Source organism: Phoca vitulina, unplaced genomic scaffold (genome assembly GCF_004348235.1).
Source record: "Phoca vitulina isolate PV1807 unplaced genomic scaffold, GSC_HSeal_1.0 scaffold85, whole genome shotgun sequence".
Lineage (NCBI taxonomy): Eukaryota > Metazoa > Chordata > Mammalia > Carnivora > Phocidae > Phoca > Phoca vitulina.
Window position 1 is genome coordinate 2,908,399 of NW_022589788.1, and position 16,722 is coordinate 2,925,120.

The window sequence follows — 16,722 nt, forward strand, 5'->3', positions numbered from 1 at the left end:
TGAGGAGGGGCCTGTGAGCTCCTAGGTGCGGCAGGCATGGGCAAAGGCCCTGAGGTTGGAACCGCAGTCACAAGCGGGGCTCAGAGCCCAGGCCTCCCAATGCAGCTTCCAAGGCCCAGCACCCCTGCAGCTGCCCCCCTCCAGCACACTGAGCATGCTGACTGCTCCTGGGCCCAGGTGAGAATGCCGGGCAGGTGGGCGGTGGGCTGGAAGGTGGGGAGCAGCCCCGTCACTTCCGAGCACGGCTCCTCCTCACTTACACCTTCCTGAGTTCCCATCCCCCCACCCCTCGCCTGCCTGGTTTGTATCATCTATGAAATAGGGTAAGACTCCCCAGGACCGTCAGGAAGATCGGGTCAACATATGCAAAGCTGTCTGCCCAGCGCGGGGCTCCTAGCAGCCCAGCCAGAGTCTGCACTAAATGCATGGACGTGTGCACGCGGGAGGCCTGTAGCCCCCAGCCAGGAAACGGGGGGACCGGGAGCCCAATGAAAGCCTGGCAGCCCAGGCTACCCTCCCAGCCGGCCTGACTGCCTGCAGGCCCGCGGGGGAGCCTGTCCTCCATCATTAGCAGGCAGGCAATGGGGCGGGGGGACCCCGACATAGACCTCTGCGGGCTCACCCCTGATTAGCCAAGCCCTTATTGCCCTCCCCGAACACCATTACAGCAATTAGGAGGTGAGCGCTCCACTTAACCGGCTGAGTGAAATCACAGCGCTGGGCTAGTGCGGGCTGGGGAGCGTCTCGCCAGCCTGGAGCCCCTGACTCATCTGGGCCCAGCGTCGATCCAGTTAGAGGGGCACCGGGGTTTGAACTGTAGCCTGGAGAGGCCGTCGGGCTCGGACCGAGGGGGGGGATGGCAGGGAAGGTGTTGGCAGACCACACATCTCGTGTCCAAGGGAATGACCTCAGAACACCCCAGACACCCCACAAGGTGTGTCCACGGCTTGCCTGACCTCACAGGCAGCTGTGAGCCCCAGGCTGGGCTTCGGGTGCCCACTGTGTTGGGTCGACCTCCATAGCAAATGTCCACAGGCTGGAGGCTCAAAGAACAGAAATCTACCTTCTTCCCGTTCCGGAGGCTGGAGGTCCGGCATCCAGGCGCGGGCAGGTCGGCTCTCCGGAGGCCTCCCTGCTTGGCGTGTAGACAACCGTCTCTCCCCGTGTCCTCACGTGGTCGTCCCTCTGGGCCCGTCTGTGTCCTGATCTCCTCTACCTGTAAGGATGCCCATCATATTGGCTCAGCACCCACCCCGTGACCTCATGTTGCCTTAGTCACCGATATAAAGGCCTCCTGCCCACACATGGTTGCATTTGGAAGTACTAGGGGCTTCAACCTATGAATTTGGGGGCGGGAGGGACATAATTTAGCCCATAACACCCATTGTGTTGGACCCCATAGCTAACAAGTAGTGGGTGTGGGGTTTGGACTTGGGCCTTTGGCCCAGGATCCTGGACTCCTTCCAGGCCACTGCAGAAGTGCAGAGGCCAAGATGGCCCCCTGCGGTGGTTCCTGCATCGTGAGCTGCTCTGAGAGACTTCTGGATATCTCAGAAGTGCTGGCCTCTGCCTGATCCTCGGGGAGCACTGGACCGTGAGTCTCTCACGCTCCTGCCTGCACACTCATGCTTGCGGATTGACGTGATGGGGGAGCGAGGACACGCCGTGGTCTCCCAGAGCAGGGGAGGAACCTGGGACCCCCTACCGGGGTGCCCCCAGAGCTGCTTGCGGCCCCATCAGGCTCAGGACCCGCCCGCTTTTCTGTGGTCCTATGCAGCAGCAACATTTCTTCCCTGGGAAGGACAGTAAGCTCTTCCTGGAAATGTTCCTGGAATCAACCTCAAGTGGCTTCAGGAAGCATTTCCCCGCACATCTGTCACGGTGAGAAATATGCAAATGTCCACACGTCCTGCCCCATGGCCCGGGCAGCGCCAGGAAATCGCCTCTTTAGGAAAGGACATAATTATGTACAGCTATTCTCGGCTGCAGGATTTACTCTGCTATTAACTTTCTGCAGTGTGTCTAGACACGGGGTAAGACACTGGACAAGACAAATTCATTAGTTGGCCTGAATAATTCAGATAGGTTTGGGAAGCAAATGAGCGGCAAGGTGATCCCTCACGGTCTCTGCACATATAGATTTTCCTTTAAGAGCCAGAACATAAATGAATAACAGGCTGATTGTCGTTAATGACGCGGGCGTGTCAGACAGCCCCTCATTAAGGAAAGCGTACACAGCTCTTCCCCCGCCCCCCCGGACAGATTTGCTGGTTAAGTTCTTAGAAGTAGCCCACGGCGCTGGTCAGAGAAAATCACGCTGATGGTGGATCGCAGGAGCGGTCTGGCCCCGGAGCAGGTGGGGAGGCTCGAGGTCGGGCATGGAGCGCTCTGAGCACAGAGCTCGGCTGCTGCATCTCTGGGCCTGGGGCCCTAGGACCTGCCGCGGCCCCTCCGGGCCCTGCTCACCCTCACACCTGCTGTGGGTGCGGCCACCTGGGAGCCAGGTCCCCATCAACACCTTCCTTTTAGAAACGGGCAGGATCACACCATGTGGGACACATCCCCATTCACAGCCCTTGACCTCTAGGCCAGACCTCTCTCCCGAACGCCAGACTCACGAGTGTTCGCTTCTGTGATGGGCTGAACTGTGTCCCCTCGAATTTCTATGTGGAAGTTTTTGTTCCCAGCACCTCAGATGGGACTGTATTTGGAGGTCAGGTCTTGAAAGAGGCGATCAAGACAAAATGAGGTCACTAGGGTCCTGGTCCATTATGATGGGGGCCCTTATAAAAAGAGGAGATCAGGACACAGATGCACACAGAGGGACAGCCACGTGGGGACACAGCGGGGAAGATGGTGTCAACACTCCAGGCAGAGAGACCTCGGAAGAACCAGCCGGCCCACGCCTGGATCCCGGACTCCCAGCCTCCCGAAGCTGAGGAGCTACTTGTTTAAGCTGCTGGTCTGGTGCTTTGCTGGTGGCCAAGCCCTCCGGAGCCGGACCTAACCACCAGGCCCATGTCCCCACCTGGATGGGCCAACTGGGTGTCTAACAGCGTCTCATCCCAGCGGTTCTGACTCCGCATGTTCAGCACCCGCCCGAGACCTTCCCCAAAGCCCTTGCGTCCCTTCCCTTGCTCCAGCCCCAAAGGCTGGCGACACTGTTGTCCTTCTGCCCGCATCCATCTGTCAGCAAATCCTGCTAACTGCCCCTTCCCATCACTCTCAGATCTGCCGGCTTGTCACACTGGTCTGGCCCCCACAGCGTCCTGATGGGCAGTCCCCAGCCCAGTGCCCCCAGTGTCTTCTTAAGTGTCTTCTTAAAGGTGCAAAATGATGCAAGTGGGTTTTGGCTGGAGGATCAGCGGCGTTCCTCAAGCAAACCCTCCAGTTGGGGTGAACGTCCCTGGCAGTGGTCGCTCAGGTCACCAGCAGCCACATGGCCAGCCCCCACCCCACTCTGCTCCAGCCCCTGGCCTTGGTGCAGCCCTGGAAACTTCTGTACTGGCCAGTGCATGCCAGGAGAGCCCTTCTAGAACATTCTATGTGGCTCACCCGCACCTCCGTCGTGTCTTCCTGAAACATCATCCTCTCGAAGGCCCCCCTCCCCCCGGCCGCTGGTCAAAGCCGCAGCCGGTCTTCCATCCTGCTCGGGACCTTTCAATGTCTCACCCCCTGTACTGTGTTTCTCCACGGCTCCCAGCCGAGGATGGAGAAGACTCCATCCTTGCACACAACCAGCAGGTATAAAGAATGCCGGGCCTTGTTGGGAATTTCTTACACCCCAGCTCTGCATATATTTAATCCTGGGATTCCCCCGGGGGCAGGCACATTTTCGTCCCCTCTACAGACCCAGAGAGGTGAAACCTCCTACCCAAGGCCACGCAGTGGTCCAGGGAAGAGATGGTTTAAATACTACAGTCCGGCCACCTCCCTGCTCTGTCTGCCCACCGTGGGGACAGGGGAGAACCCCAAATTTCCATGCAGGGAGCACTTTTGGGACTCAGTGAATGCGGCAGGCTCTCCCCAGCTCACGGACTCGGGGTTTCAGTTGGTAACCTGACTTCCCTGGGTGATTTTGAACCATGGCAAACTCCAGGGACCACTCATATGGGGCACGCCAGGAGTCCCCGAGGACATGCAGGAACTGGAGGCCCGAGGAAGGGCCAGAGTCCCCACGGCCGCCCCCCAGGCAGTAACTCAGCCCCTAACACAAGACAGGCACTGACAGATGTCTGCTGAGTGACTGGCTGGCCCTTTGGGGCCTCTCGTCTGCCCCCACCTCACTCAGTTCCCACGGCTCCGACCTGGGCGCCAAGAGCAGGAAGGCCCCCAGGTTGTGCATGACCCCATCCCCCAGGTCTGCCCCCAGCACTCCGAAATCGGCAGGGCCACCCTCGTTCAGCGCCCGGACGGATCATCCACACCTTCTTCTCACCTTTGCCGTAAGCCTCCCCCTGCCACTCTATACCCCAACTTGCACCCACATCCTTCTGGCCGGCCCCCCTCCTCCAGGAAGCCTTCTGTGCTTACCACCCTCACCAGGTCCCCGTCAAGCTCCCTCCTCTGAGCGCCAGCACCCTCTGTGCTCCCACAGCTCCCGGCCCATGGGCCACCAGCAGGAAAGGACCCCGTTGGCCCCGTGAGTGGTGGGCCCCAGCCCCCCTTCTCGAGCAATGACGGCTCTCCAGAGGAGGCCCGTGGCGTCAAGCCAGCAGCTGACTCTCTGTGGCTTGGCGGGGGGAGGCCCGCATTCACGCTCCCCTGTCTGCCGGCCGAGCAGCCCCCGCAGCAGGAAGGGTTACGGGCTCGCGGCCTGATTACTTCCAGGAAGTGGCTGAGCCAGCTCTCAGGCCTGACTCCCGGCTCCCGGGACAGGGCCCTGGGCTCTGCAGCTCCATCTGTGAGCATGACCCCATCCCACCCCCAGAGCGGGCAACAGGGTGTCGTGGCTTGAATAGTGTCGCCCAAAGGAGGTATCCAAGTCCTCACCCTGCAGCTGTGGGGGCCACCTTGTTTGGAAACAGGGGCTTGCAGATGGGATTCGTTAAGGGGAGGTCATACTGGATCAGGGTGAATCCGATGACTGGCGTCCGTCCCTATAAGAGGAGGAGAGGACACACACACACACAGAGAAGGCCATGTGACAGCAGAGGGGGCGATCAGGTGACAGGTCTACAAGCCGGGGAGGGGAGACCAGAGCCGAGCCCTGGACGGCACCAACCCTGCCGACACCCGGGTTTCAGGCTTCTGTCTCCCGACCGTGAGAGTGTGTCTGTTGCTCCCAGCCGCCCGGTGTGGGTGTTTGTCCTAGAAGTGCAGCGGGCTCAGCCATGTCAGGACTCCTGGATCTCCTCTGTAAAGAGTAAGTAAGATAGGAAAAGTAGGAATTACCTACAGTCATTCATTCTTCAACGAATAACTGAACACTAATTTACCAGAAATTATTTTAAACTTTGGGATGAAGACAGGGACCACGCACACACACACTCACGCACACACACAGCTTCCATCTGTGAGTGATCAGGGCTGACGCAAACAAGAGTCCTGGGCATCACACCCAGTCTAAGGGCATCAGGGGAGGCTTCCCGGAGGAAGTGACCCACCCAAAAGGCAAAACATTTTGTTGACGCAGAAATGTCGGCCTCAAAACCAGGCTCCGGTGTAGATTGTTAACATCATCCGGTTCTTTCTTGAGTCAAACAGCAACATGTCCAGCAGTGTTCTCGCACCTCCAGACCATGAACACCCCGGCATTACCCTGGGGAGGAAGGGCCTGGGAGCTGAGGACGGGGTGGGCAGAGCAGACCATCCTGGGGGTGGGAGAGGTTCTTCGCAGGGCTGCGTGTGGCCAGCATGGCCCCTCACCTTCCACAGAGCACCAGCCCACGGCAGCACAGCGGGGATGAAGAGCATCCCAGGGAGGGTGGGCTCCCCCCGTTTGCAGAAGAGACCTTGGGGCTGCAGGAGCGACTCTAGGCTGGGCTCTGGAGAGGGCTTGCAGAGAACACCCCTGAGCTGGCCTGGCCAGGGAGCTGCAGCCCAGGCCCTGGGGATGGGGATGGGGGCCGCTACCCCTGCAGGCTCCAGGAACCCTCCTCGCCACACAGACCCGGCACCAGGAAGCCCGGAGGCCCGCCTAACCCAACGGGGACCCCGTGGCAAGGGGCGGGTTGCACACGGGCCCAGGTCCCCTGCAGACGCCGTACAGGCGGGCTGGCCCCCAGCCCCCGACCCAGCCCCTAGCAGTGTGTGCGGCCGTGTGGTCCGCACACCAGCCTCCCCAGGCTGGCTGTCTTTGAGGTTTTACTTTGACAAATCTCAGACTTAAGGAGAGTTGCGAGGAAAGTACAAAGAATTCCCGTACACCTTTCATTCAGATTCCCCAAATGTTAACACTTGCCATATTCGCTTTATCTGCCCGCTCCTCCCACCCTCCCTCCCTCCAAGCGCTCTCTCACGCACTCACACATGCACGCACACATACACATGGGCGTGCATGCACACGCATGTTCACACACACGCATGCTCACATGCATGCACACACATGCATGATGCTCACACACGTACTCACACAATACACACATGCATGCTCACACACATACTCACACAATACACACATGCATGCTCACACGCATGCTCGCACACATACACACACTTCTCCCAGGCTCCTCTTGTGTGTAGTCACTGTGTTACAGGAGAGACGGTGGGGAGAGGGGGCGGGCGAGGGCAGCTGCCCCGGGAGCCCCTGCAAGGGGCTGTCCCGTGGTGCGGACCTCTGGCTGCAGCCCACTGAGACCGGGGGAGGCCATGTGGGAAGCCGGGACGCCCCAGGCAGAAGGCTGAGCTGTCACCGCTCACGCGCCCCGCGCTGCCCCCGCCGGCCTGGGTCCTGCTCCTCCCGGGGCTGAGACCGGGGCAGCAGCGGCTGTGCTGTTAGACCCGGGCTCTGCTCTTCTTCCTTCACACACCCTGTGGTGTAGACTGACTTCAAAGAGGAGCACGTGGGGCCTCAGGGAGGCTGGTGACTTCCCAATCACCTAGCCTGGGGACAGGCCGCCCAGCCCTCACGACCTGCCGGTGACCACCATGCTGACCCGCACTGCCTGTGGTGCCCGCTGCTGGGCTGTGCATAGGACACCCACGTTCGTGCCGAGCCCCCCACCCCCGGCTGGGCCCGCCCCCTGCCCCTTTCCCTCTCCCACACCCCAGGAGGCCTGGGGGGACGCGTCCGCGTGTAGAGGGGGACACAGAACCCAGGGGCCGGCTCGGACCCCATGCCCGGCAGCGGGCCCTGGAGCCAGGTCTTCATTGGTGAGAGCGAGCAGGGCCGGGGAGCCTCGGGCAGAGCGCTTGCCCTGGCAGGCCTGTGGCAGCGGGGACCCCCGTCACGTCCTGGGTCAGTGCCGGGCTGTCCTCCCACGCAGCCTCGCCCTGCTTCCTGCCACAGAAAGTTGGCTTATAAGTTCCATTTTTTAAATCAAGAAAAGTCACCAAAATAAAACAGACCAGAAGGGAAGAGTGAAGGGGCGGGAAGGGGGTGACACAGGGAGGGTGGTGCAGGGGCTGTTCGGGGTGCCATCCGAGCCTCCCCCCGTGTCTCTGAGCACACCTGGAGGACGCCTGCGTCCCGGAGGCCGGCGGGCAGTGTGGGGAGGCCGGTCGGAGCCCAGCGCCCAGGGCTGGGAGGAGGGGCCCTCCTGAAGGTTTCCTCTGTCTGGTCTGTGTCCGAGTGGGAGGTGTCGGGGTACACCTGTGTGTTGGGGTGCACGGGGGTCTTGCAGCACTGTGGGGGATGGGTCACAGGGAACCGAGGCCCGGCCCACCCCCTGGCCTGGCCTCTCCCGCATCTGCCCTGGGGCGGGTGATGAGAGGTGGCTTTGAAAGGGAAGTGGTGGCCAGACCGGAGCTGTGGGGGAGGGCAGGGGTCCTGGGAACACTTAGGCCCTTATCGCTGATCAAAGCCGGGAGGTGCCGCCCGACAGGCGAGGTGTGGCCCCACCTGGCTCTCATTAGGGCTGCAGCCTGGTTCCAGCCGGGGTCTGCTCTTGCTCACAGGCCCTCCCAGACAGACAGACCTCCGCATGGCCCTTCCACCGCACCTGGCGGCCGCACCAGCAGGCCAAGCCCCGGGCACTCGGGCGGTGGGGAGGCCAGCCCGCCGCCGCTCTCCTGCTCAGGCCCTGGCATGCGCTGTCCTTCTCCTTCCCTCTTCTCATCCTTGGGGCCCGCTCCGGTCACCTCCAGTGGAAACCTGCCTGTGCGGTGAGGCTGCAATTAAGGTTCTGGACGCCTGAGGACATTGGGGCATCCCCAGGGGCTTGACCACAGCTCCCCTTCCCCACGCTGCCCACGGATAAGGCTCCCTGGGGAACAGCCTCCTGGTCTGGGCACCAGCCGCTGCTCCTGCCCCTCTGGGAGTAGGGGGCTTCAGTCCCCGCCCGCCCGCGGGATGATTCCCACCAGCCCTCGCGCCCTCCCGTCTCTGCCCGTCTCCTCCCAGCCCGAGCTGGCGGCCTACCTGGGGCAGGGTCCTCCTCAGGCTGCGGGTTTATGCAGCAGGATCCTGCTGTCCATCCCACCTGCCTGGGCTGGGCATCTGGTGCTCACCTAGGATAGGGGTTCCAGACCCGCCCTGAGCCCTCTGCCCCCAGGCCCTGCCTGCAGGTCATTCTGTGGGACCGAGGGGGGGACATGGGCAGCTCGGGGCCAGGAGCACCGCACAGGGACTCAGGAGACTGTGACTCAGGTCCTGGCTTTGCTCGCTCACCTCCCTGGTCTCCACCCACCCTTCTAGAATGATCCGCTGGTGGTCCTGGCAGGCCCTTCTGCCCCTCAGAGCCTGGATGGACACGTGGGACCCAAGCGACAGCTGTGCGGCCCCTCCTTCTCCCCTGCAGGGGTGTCAGCCCATTGCTCCAGCTGTGTCCAGGGGCTGCTTGGTGCTCCTCTGGGTTCTCATCCACGGCACGCTCTCCGGAATGTTCTCTAGGGTGAGCTCCAGTGAGGTGGGTGGGCAGGATTTGCCTGGCGTTCGAGCCCCAGCTGGACCTGCTGAGTGACCTAGGGCCGGTGGCTCGACCTCTCTGGGCTTGGAATAGTCTGTACATTCAGTGGGGATCACAGCTGGAGCAACTGACTGTAAGGCTCTGGGTGTGAGTGTAAACGGCTGGTATTCCCTTAGTGGGGGTTGGAGTCTGAGGAACAGGCTCGTGCCAGAGAAGACCCCGCCTGGGAGTATGGAGGGGCCTGGTGTGGGGGTCACTTGGCTCTGGGATGCACACCCCCTGTTTCTCTTCCCCCCTCCATGGGCACGCAGTCCGCTTTGCCGGCCCCTTGTGTCTCCCGGCTCCAGCCTCAGCCCACAGAGGTGGCCCCTCTTCTGCCGTCTCACGGCTCCCAGTGCCCTATACGCATCATGGCCCCTCTGCCAACAGTCCCGCCTGGGCGCCCCCTGGGCTGCAGACCCACAGACCTGACCCCGGGGCTCCGACTCCTCCATCCACACCTGTCCCCTCCCACTGCCTCCTTCTGCCAGGCCTGCGGGCCCTGTGACACGTTGTGTCCTGAGGTCGTGCTCCTCACCCCTCCTCTCTGCTCCTGTCCCTCCTCCCTTCACTTCACCTGCTCTCTCTGCCTCCTCCTCCTTCTCTGGCTGTCTCCAGAACGTTCTAGAACAACTACACAGCCCCCCTGTAGGTTTGGCCTCAGACCCTCGCTCTAAAGAACCGCTTGCAGCCTGATTCCTACAAGAAGGGAGGCTTGGGGTGACCCCTTAGGGTGGACCCACGGGCTCCGCCCCCCAGAGGGATGCCCCAGGGCTCCCCCAAGAGGAGGACGGACCAGAACACCCCTGCGTGTCCCAGGTCCCCTCTCTTCTGTGGGTGGGATGGCATTCACAGGGAAGGCCACCTCAAAGGGGGAACCGAGGCACAGATGGGCATCTCAGGGGGTGCGCCCTGCCTTGCTCCTTGTGTGACCCGTGTGGGGGTTTCAGGCGGTAACCACGCGTATCGGAGGTCAGATCCGTTTCAGCCCCGCCAGGCATGCCTCCTCCAGGCCCAGGTGTCCCCCAGAGTGGCCGCCCAGGGCAGGCCTGGCCCATGTCTCGGGGCACCGGTGGTGTATGGGAAGTACTGGGGGGCTTCTGCAGCTTTCACCCCTGGGACCCAGGTAGGCACTCTCCCCACTCACCCTGGCCCAGCCGGCGTCTTTCTGTGAAATGGGAGGCATTGTACTCTGCCCAGTGAGTTTACCGGCAAGAAAACAGATGGTCAGAGGGATCGGGGACTGGCCCAGGTCTTGGGGCAGGTGGGCCTTGGCACAGTGTCGTCATCCAAAGGCTGATCTGATGGCGGTGGTCCTGCTGGTCCTGTAGGCTGTCTCCTCTCCCCAGCTGCCATCTGCCTGTCCCCTTCCCGCACCACCCCCTGGCTCGAGGCTGGCTTATAGGGGGCCCCTCCGCACAGTGACTGTCTCTCCACACCCCTCATCTGAGTCCTTCCCGGGGTGCAGGCTAATTGTGGGCACAGTGGGTGGAAAAGCCTCAAGGTCAAGTGTGGCCCCAGCATTCACCAACAGAAGAAGGGCGGGTGCGTGTAGCTGAGCCCCATGCAGGTGCACGCCTGGTGAGGATAACGCAGCGAGGGCGCCATGACCGAGCTGAGGCTTCACCAGGCTTGGCTCTTGTTTCCAGCAAGTGATCAAAAGGACACTCTTGCCGCTGTCCCGGCTGCAGTGGGCTCCACCCATCGCCCTCAGACTCCTCCGTGAAGTCTGACTAATCGTCACCCTCGGTGACAGCTGAGGAAGTGCTGACATAATCGTTTGCGAAACCCTGTGCGTCGCCCGCTCTCGTGTAGGGACCCTCGGGGGGGGGGGGGGGGGTGTCGGGGAGACGTCGGGGGCGGCCGAGAACACACGTGCGCCAAGAGGAGACCCTCAGCCCCTTGCCCACCACCCCCCTTACCCGTGCAGTGGACTCGGGAAGACAAGAAGCACCAACCACCAGCCACCGTTTGTACGGAATCAGCATTTTAGTGTTTCCCTCCAGACAGTTTTCTACACGGAATTTTTCACAATACCACGATAACACACGCACCGCGGGGCACCTTTCATGCATTCTTCCTACTGTTTAAATAAACTGCCCCACAGACGTGATCTGGAATGGTGAGTGGTGTTGTCAGTGAGGATGCTTTGAATTAATGAAGGCTACGCCCACCATTTTCATGCATGGGACGAACATTCTAACGAAGCGGGTTGCTTTCCGTGTTCTAGATGACGTTCTTCAGCTGGATTCCTGCAGGGGGGCTGTGGGTCAGTATTACGACCCCAAGAAAATGTGAGGTCAACACCGTGTTCGAAACCAGTGCCAAAAAAATAAAATAAAATAAATAACGTGGGTGATCGACCAAGTCATTCTATTTTCTCTACAAAAATCGGGAAGCAGGGGCGCCTGGGTGGCTCAGTCATTAAGCGTCTGCCTTCGGCTCAGGTCATGATCCCGGGGTCCTGGGATCGAGCCCCACATCGGGCTCCCTGCTCCGCGGGAAGCCTGCTTCTCCCTCTCCCACTCCCCCTGCTTGTGTTCCCTCTCTCACTGTCTCCCTCTCTGTCAAATAAATAAATAAAATCTTTAAAAAAAAAAAAAATCGAGAAGCAGCCCCAAAGGCCAGTTGTCGCATGCGGGACAGACACGTCTCCTTTGGGTTTCTGGGCCTTGGGGTCTGGAGCCACACCAGGCACTGAGAGCTACCGTGGCAGGCAGCGGCCACGGAAGGGCGGGCGCGGCGCTAAGCCCCTCACACGCGGGGCTTGTCAAGAAATTGGAACAAATGTTTGGTATTAAAGGGGTCTAAGTTATGGGGGAATTTCATATGTTATGATTTATGCATCCGTCATTCCAATCACCTTAAATAAGAAAAATGTTGGTTTTCAATTGCCACCAAGGAGTGTCTGGTCTCCTTTAGATGAAGATTAACCACGCACGGAGTGACGTCTCCACTCTGCAGGCAAAGCTAACACTTTCCTTATTATGTAACTGATAATTCGGACAAGATTTAATCAAACAATCCATTTCTAATACCCATTTGGTATTAGATCTCTGTTTTGAATTTGCTTCGATTCGTGCAATATCCAAAGAGACTATCTGTCTTCTGGTGAATGTTTTTAAGTTCCACATTTTCAACTTATATATAAGAGATAATCCAATAAGGGAAGTTAAAGCAGTACAAGCTGGTACAATTATCAGGGTTTTTCTTCCAGGAGGTGAGGAGATAGAGATATAAAGATCTGTTATAAACAAATAATAAATTTATTAAATATACTTGTCATACATTTAGATGGTTAGTAATATAATTTTATCATTATATTTTGTGTGGTGGTAGATTTGGGTCAAAAAAGTTGTGCTTTTTTTTTTTGTAATCCGCTCATTTCTCCAGATTTTGTGAAACCAATCACATCTCCGTTCAGACATGTAATAACGTTTGCAGTCTAAAGGTAACTGTATTTGACTATTTCATAGGTTCAGTAATTATTGACTCGGCCCCACTTGGGGCCAGATCCTGGTGTCTCAAACACAGACAAGGCAGGTGTGGATCTGCAGGTGCTGCGGGCGGGTGGGCAGGTGGGCGCAGGGGCCACAAAGCAGCCTCGCTCCAGCCGGACACGGATGGCGGTGGAGGCCCTAGCGGCCCTCCGCTCCGTGGGGCGGGACCGGCAGACTCTGCTGTTCAGAGCAGGACCGTCTGGGCTGGCTCCTGAGGAGGAGGAATTTGTCGGGGTAATCAACTCTCAACTCCCGAGAAGCTTCAAGCCTCTTTCCCCAGGCTCCACCACTCAATCTTTAGTTCTGAAGATTCCATATTCCTTCATCTATGTATTCAATAACGGTTTGCCCCGAGTCTGCTGTGCACTGGGCATAGGTCCCTGAGTTCTGGGCGGCGGTAAAGAGCTCCGCAGGAAAGCCTATTGCATTTAAGGGGAGGGGCATTTTTTAATGCAATACACATCAACCTGGCTTTTAAGTCATTTTGAATCCGTTGAGTTAATCATGCCTCCACCGATTCCTTCCTGGTTTTCTCCATCCATTCAAAAATATCTGTCGAGTGGCAGATATTAATAAAAACACAGAGCTGCTTCAAATCACTATCATTTCCTGACAAGTCTGTATGTCTAGACACAATCTCTAGGCTTGAATTTCCAGGTGGAAGCCTTGGTGAAGGTCGTTTTTGGAAATCTCCTGGCGACAAAGACAAATGAGCGGTTGATTTTTATGGATAGCGAATGTTCAGCACAGGTTCCGGAACATCTGGCCCATATGCGGTCTGTCCTGAGCACTCTAAGAGATGGAGGAGCACCTCTGGATATTTTCAAGTGATCCCCCCCCGAAAGTTTTACAGAAACCGGAGCCACTGAAACAATCATATCTTGGCCCAACTGGGCGCAGAGACGCATAAGAGACATTCCTACTGCCCTTTCAGCCAATTCCCATCCAACAAACTCAGGAGCACCTTTCCCAGCACCTGGAGCAGATTGCTCTTATTTGGAAGGTCTGCGTATTTGGGTTTCTATCCCTTTCTGCTTGACCCGGCTGGAGCATCTGTGGCCAGCCCCCGGCTCCCATGCCCATTCACAGGCATTAGGTTCAAAGTTTTCATTCCCTAATTTGTTTTGACCTGGAGAGCAGCTGGAATGAATTTTGAAGTCATTCAGGGACACACTTTCTCAAGTGTTGGGGTTCACACATTGCCAGCTTTTATGGGGACACTAATCATTCCTGGTTTATGGACCCATCCTATTGATTTTGGGAGAATCCTGCATGTTGGAGGCTTTTTTTTTTTTTTTTCCAACAGAGAAGGGAAGGTGAGCCGGGGGAAGGGTGTACATAGGGGAAGTGTGTATATGGGGGAAGGCAGCGGGTCACCACGGAGGGCATTGGTCTCAGAACTTTAACGGCAGACCAGCAGCTGCCAGCTCTGCAACTTTGGGTGATCATTTGATCTGTTTAAGTCTTAGTTTCCTCATCTAAGCATGGGAGAAAATATTATATGCAGCATTATATCTTACAGGAGTCCCATGACGTTCCCGTGAGATGATAAACATCAAAGTTCTATGAAAACGTTAAATACTTCAAATGGGAGGGATGAGCATTAATTAATTACCACCTATATTTACATGACCTATTGAGTACCTACTATGTGCCAGATTGAACAGGAGAAACAGGAATTTCAAGCTTGGGGAAAAGTAAGGTGAAAGTGGATGACTTGGGATTTTCACTTCTGGCCACAATGGGGAAGTCAGCATTGGATCTGCCCTCCCAGGATAAACAACTGCAGAATGACACAGGGTGGATGAAGTCACTGTGCTCAGGCGTCGGACAATGGTAGAGCCAGCTTATAGCTCTGGAGAGAAGGAACACAAAGGGGGATTTTATACCTCCCTCTCAGTAACTGATCAAACTCACAGACAAAAATCCAGGAAGATACAGAAGATCTGAACATTATCACCCCCTTGTCCTCACTGACATTTACAGAACATTACACCCAACAACTGTAGGATGCGTCTTCTTTTCTAGTGCACATGGGATGTTTACTGAGATAAACCGTGTCTGAGATAAAAGATAAGCCTCCATAAATTTCAGAATATTAGAGTTTCACAGAGTATGTTCTCTGACCATAGCAGAATTAAATAAGAAATAAAAAAATAAGATACTTAGAAAACTCCCAAATATCTGGAAATTAACAGTCTTCTAAATAACCCATGGATCAAGGAATAATTCACCAGGAAGATTAGGAAATATTTTAACACAAATAATCATGGAAACATAGTATCTCAGAATTTGGAAGATTATAGCTAAAAATAGTTGCAGTGGAATATATTCCCTTAAATATCTCCATTAGACAGGAAAAAATGGTTTAAAATCAGTAATTTATGTTTATACTAAGAAGCCAAAAAAAAAAAAAAAGAAGAGGCAGGTAAATGCAAAGTAAGTGGAACAAAGGAAGTATTAAAGATAAGAACAGAAATAATGAAATAAAAATGAAACAAAATTAATAAATCAAAAATTTGTTTTTTTAAAAAATTAAATAATTTAATAAACTCCTAGAAAGGCCAATGAAGGAAAAAAAAGAGAAGACAAAATTTACCAATGTAGAAAATGAAGATAAAATATCACTGCAGATCCCAAAGTCACTAAAAAGGTAATAAACAAACATAAACAACCTGAGTAAGAAGGTGGAAAGAAACTTTTGGGGTGTAGATTGTGATGGTGGTTTCACAGGTGTATGCTTATGTCCAAATTCATCAAATGTATATATTACTTATGTACAGTTTTTTGTCTGTCAAAAAATTTTAAAATAGAGTAAAGCAAAAACAAACAAACAAACAAACCCACAACCATATGCCAATAAATTTGATAACTTAGATAAATGGACAGGTTCCCTGAGAACTATGTTATCAAGCCGATTCAAGAAGAAATAGAAAGTCTGAATAGTTCTATAAATATCAAAAAATTCAATGTGTTACCAAATACCTTCCTACAAACAAAATTCCAGGTCCAGATGGTTTATCAAACTCATAAGAAAGAAATAATGCCAATATATCACAAAATCTTCCAGAAAATAGAAGAGAAAGAAGGAATGCTTATAACTCATTTTTTGGAGGCCAGAATTGCCCTGATACCAAAACCAAACAAAGGAATTATAAGAAAAGAAAACCAGACCAATATCTTTCATGAACGTGAACCAGAACATATCTTTCATAGAACAGTATCTTTTATGATACTCAGCAAAATATTAGCAGATTGAATTCAACTCTACATAAGATGACCAGTGGGGTTTATTCCAGGAATGCAAGGTTGAATAAAATTTGAAAGTCAATCAATGTAATCTCTGTATTAGCAGAATAAGGAGAAAATCACATGATCATTTTAACAGAGCAGCAAAATAATTCTGCAGGATCCATTCTTCAAAATTCATTCATGGTAAGAACTCTCAGCAAACTAAGATGGGAAGAGATCTTCCTCAGTTACATGAAGGGTGTACATGAAAACCTACAAACAACATCATCTTTGATGGTGAGTGGCTGGATGCACCCCTGAGCTTGGGAGCAAAAGAGGATGTCTACTCCACCACTCCTGTCCATGATTGTACAGGAGGGCCTGGCCAACTCAGTAAGGCAAGAAAGAGAAATAAAAATAAGTAAGCAGAAGGCATTCATGTTGGAAGGGGAGACATAAACTCTCTTTATTTGCAGTAGCATGTTTGTCTACATAGGAAATCATAAGAAATCTTAAAAAATCTGCTCAACTTAATGAGTGAATTCTACAAAGTTGCAAGATACAACATCAATATACAAAAGTCAAGAGTATTTCTTCAAACTAGCAATGGCTTGGAAGTTGATATCTTTTTCAAAATTGGGAATCAAAATAAAATAAGTGTAAATATGAGTTGTAGTAATATAAAAATAGACATAAATTTAATGAAAAAAGTTTGTTAGACCTCTACACAAAAACTCAAAACATTTCTTTTCTTTTAAGATTTATTTATTTAGGGGCGCCTGGGTGGCTCAGTCATTAAGCGTCTGCCTTCGGCTCAGGTCATGATCCCAGCGTCCTGGGATCGAGCCCCACATCGGGCTCTCTGCTCCGCGGGAAGCCTGCTTCTCCCTCTCCCATTCCCCCTGCTTGTGTTCCCTCTCTCGCTGTGTCTCTCTCTGTCAAAT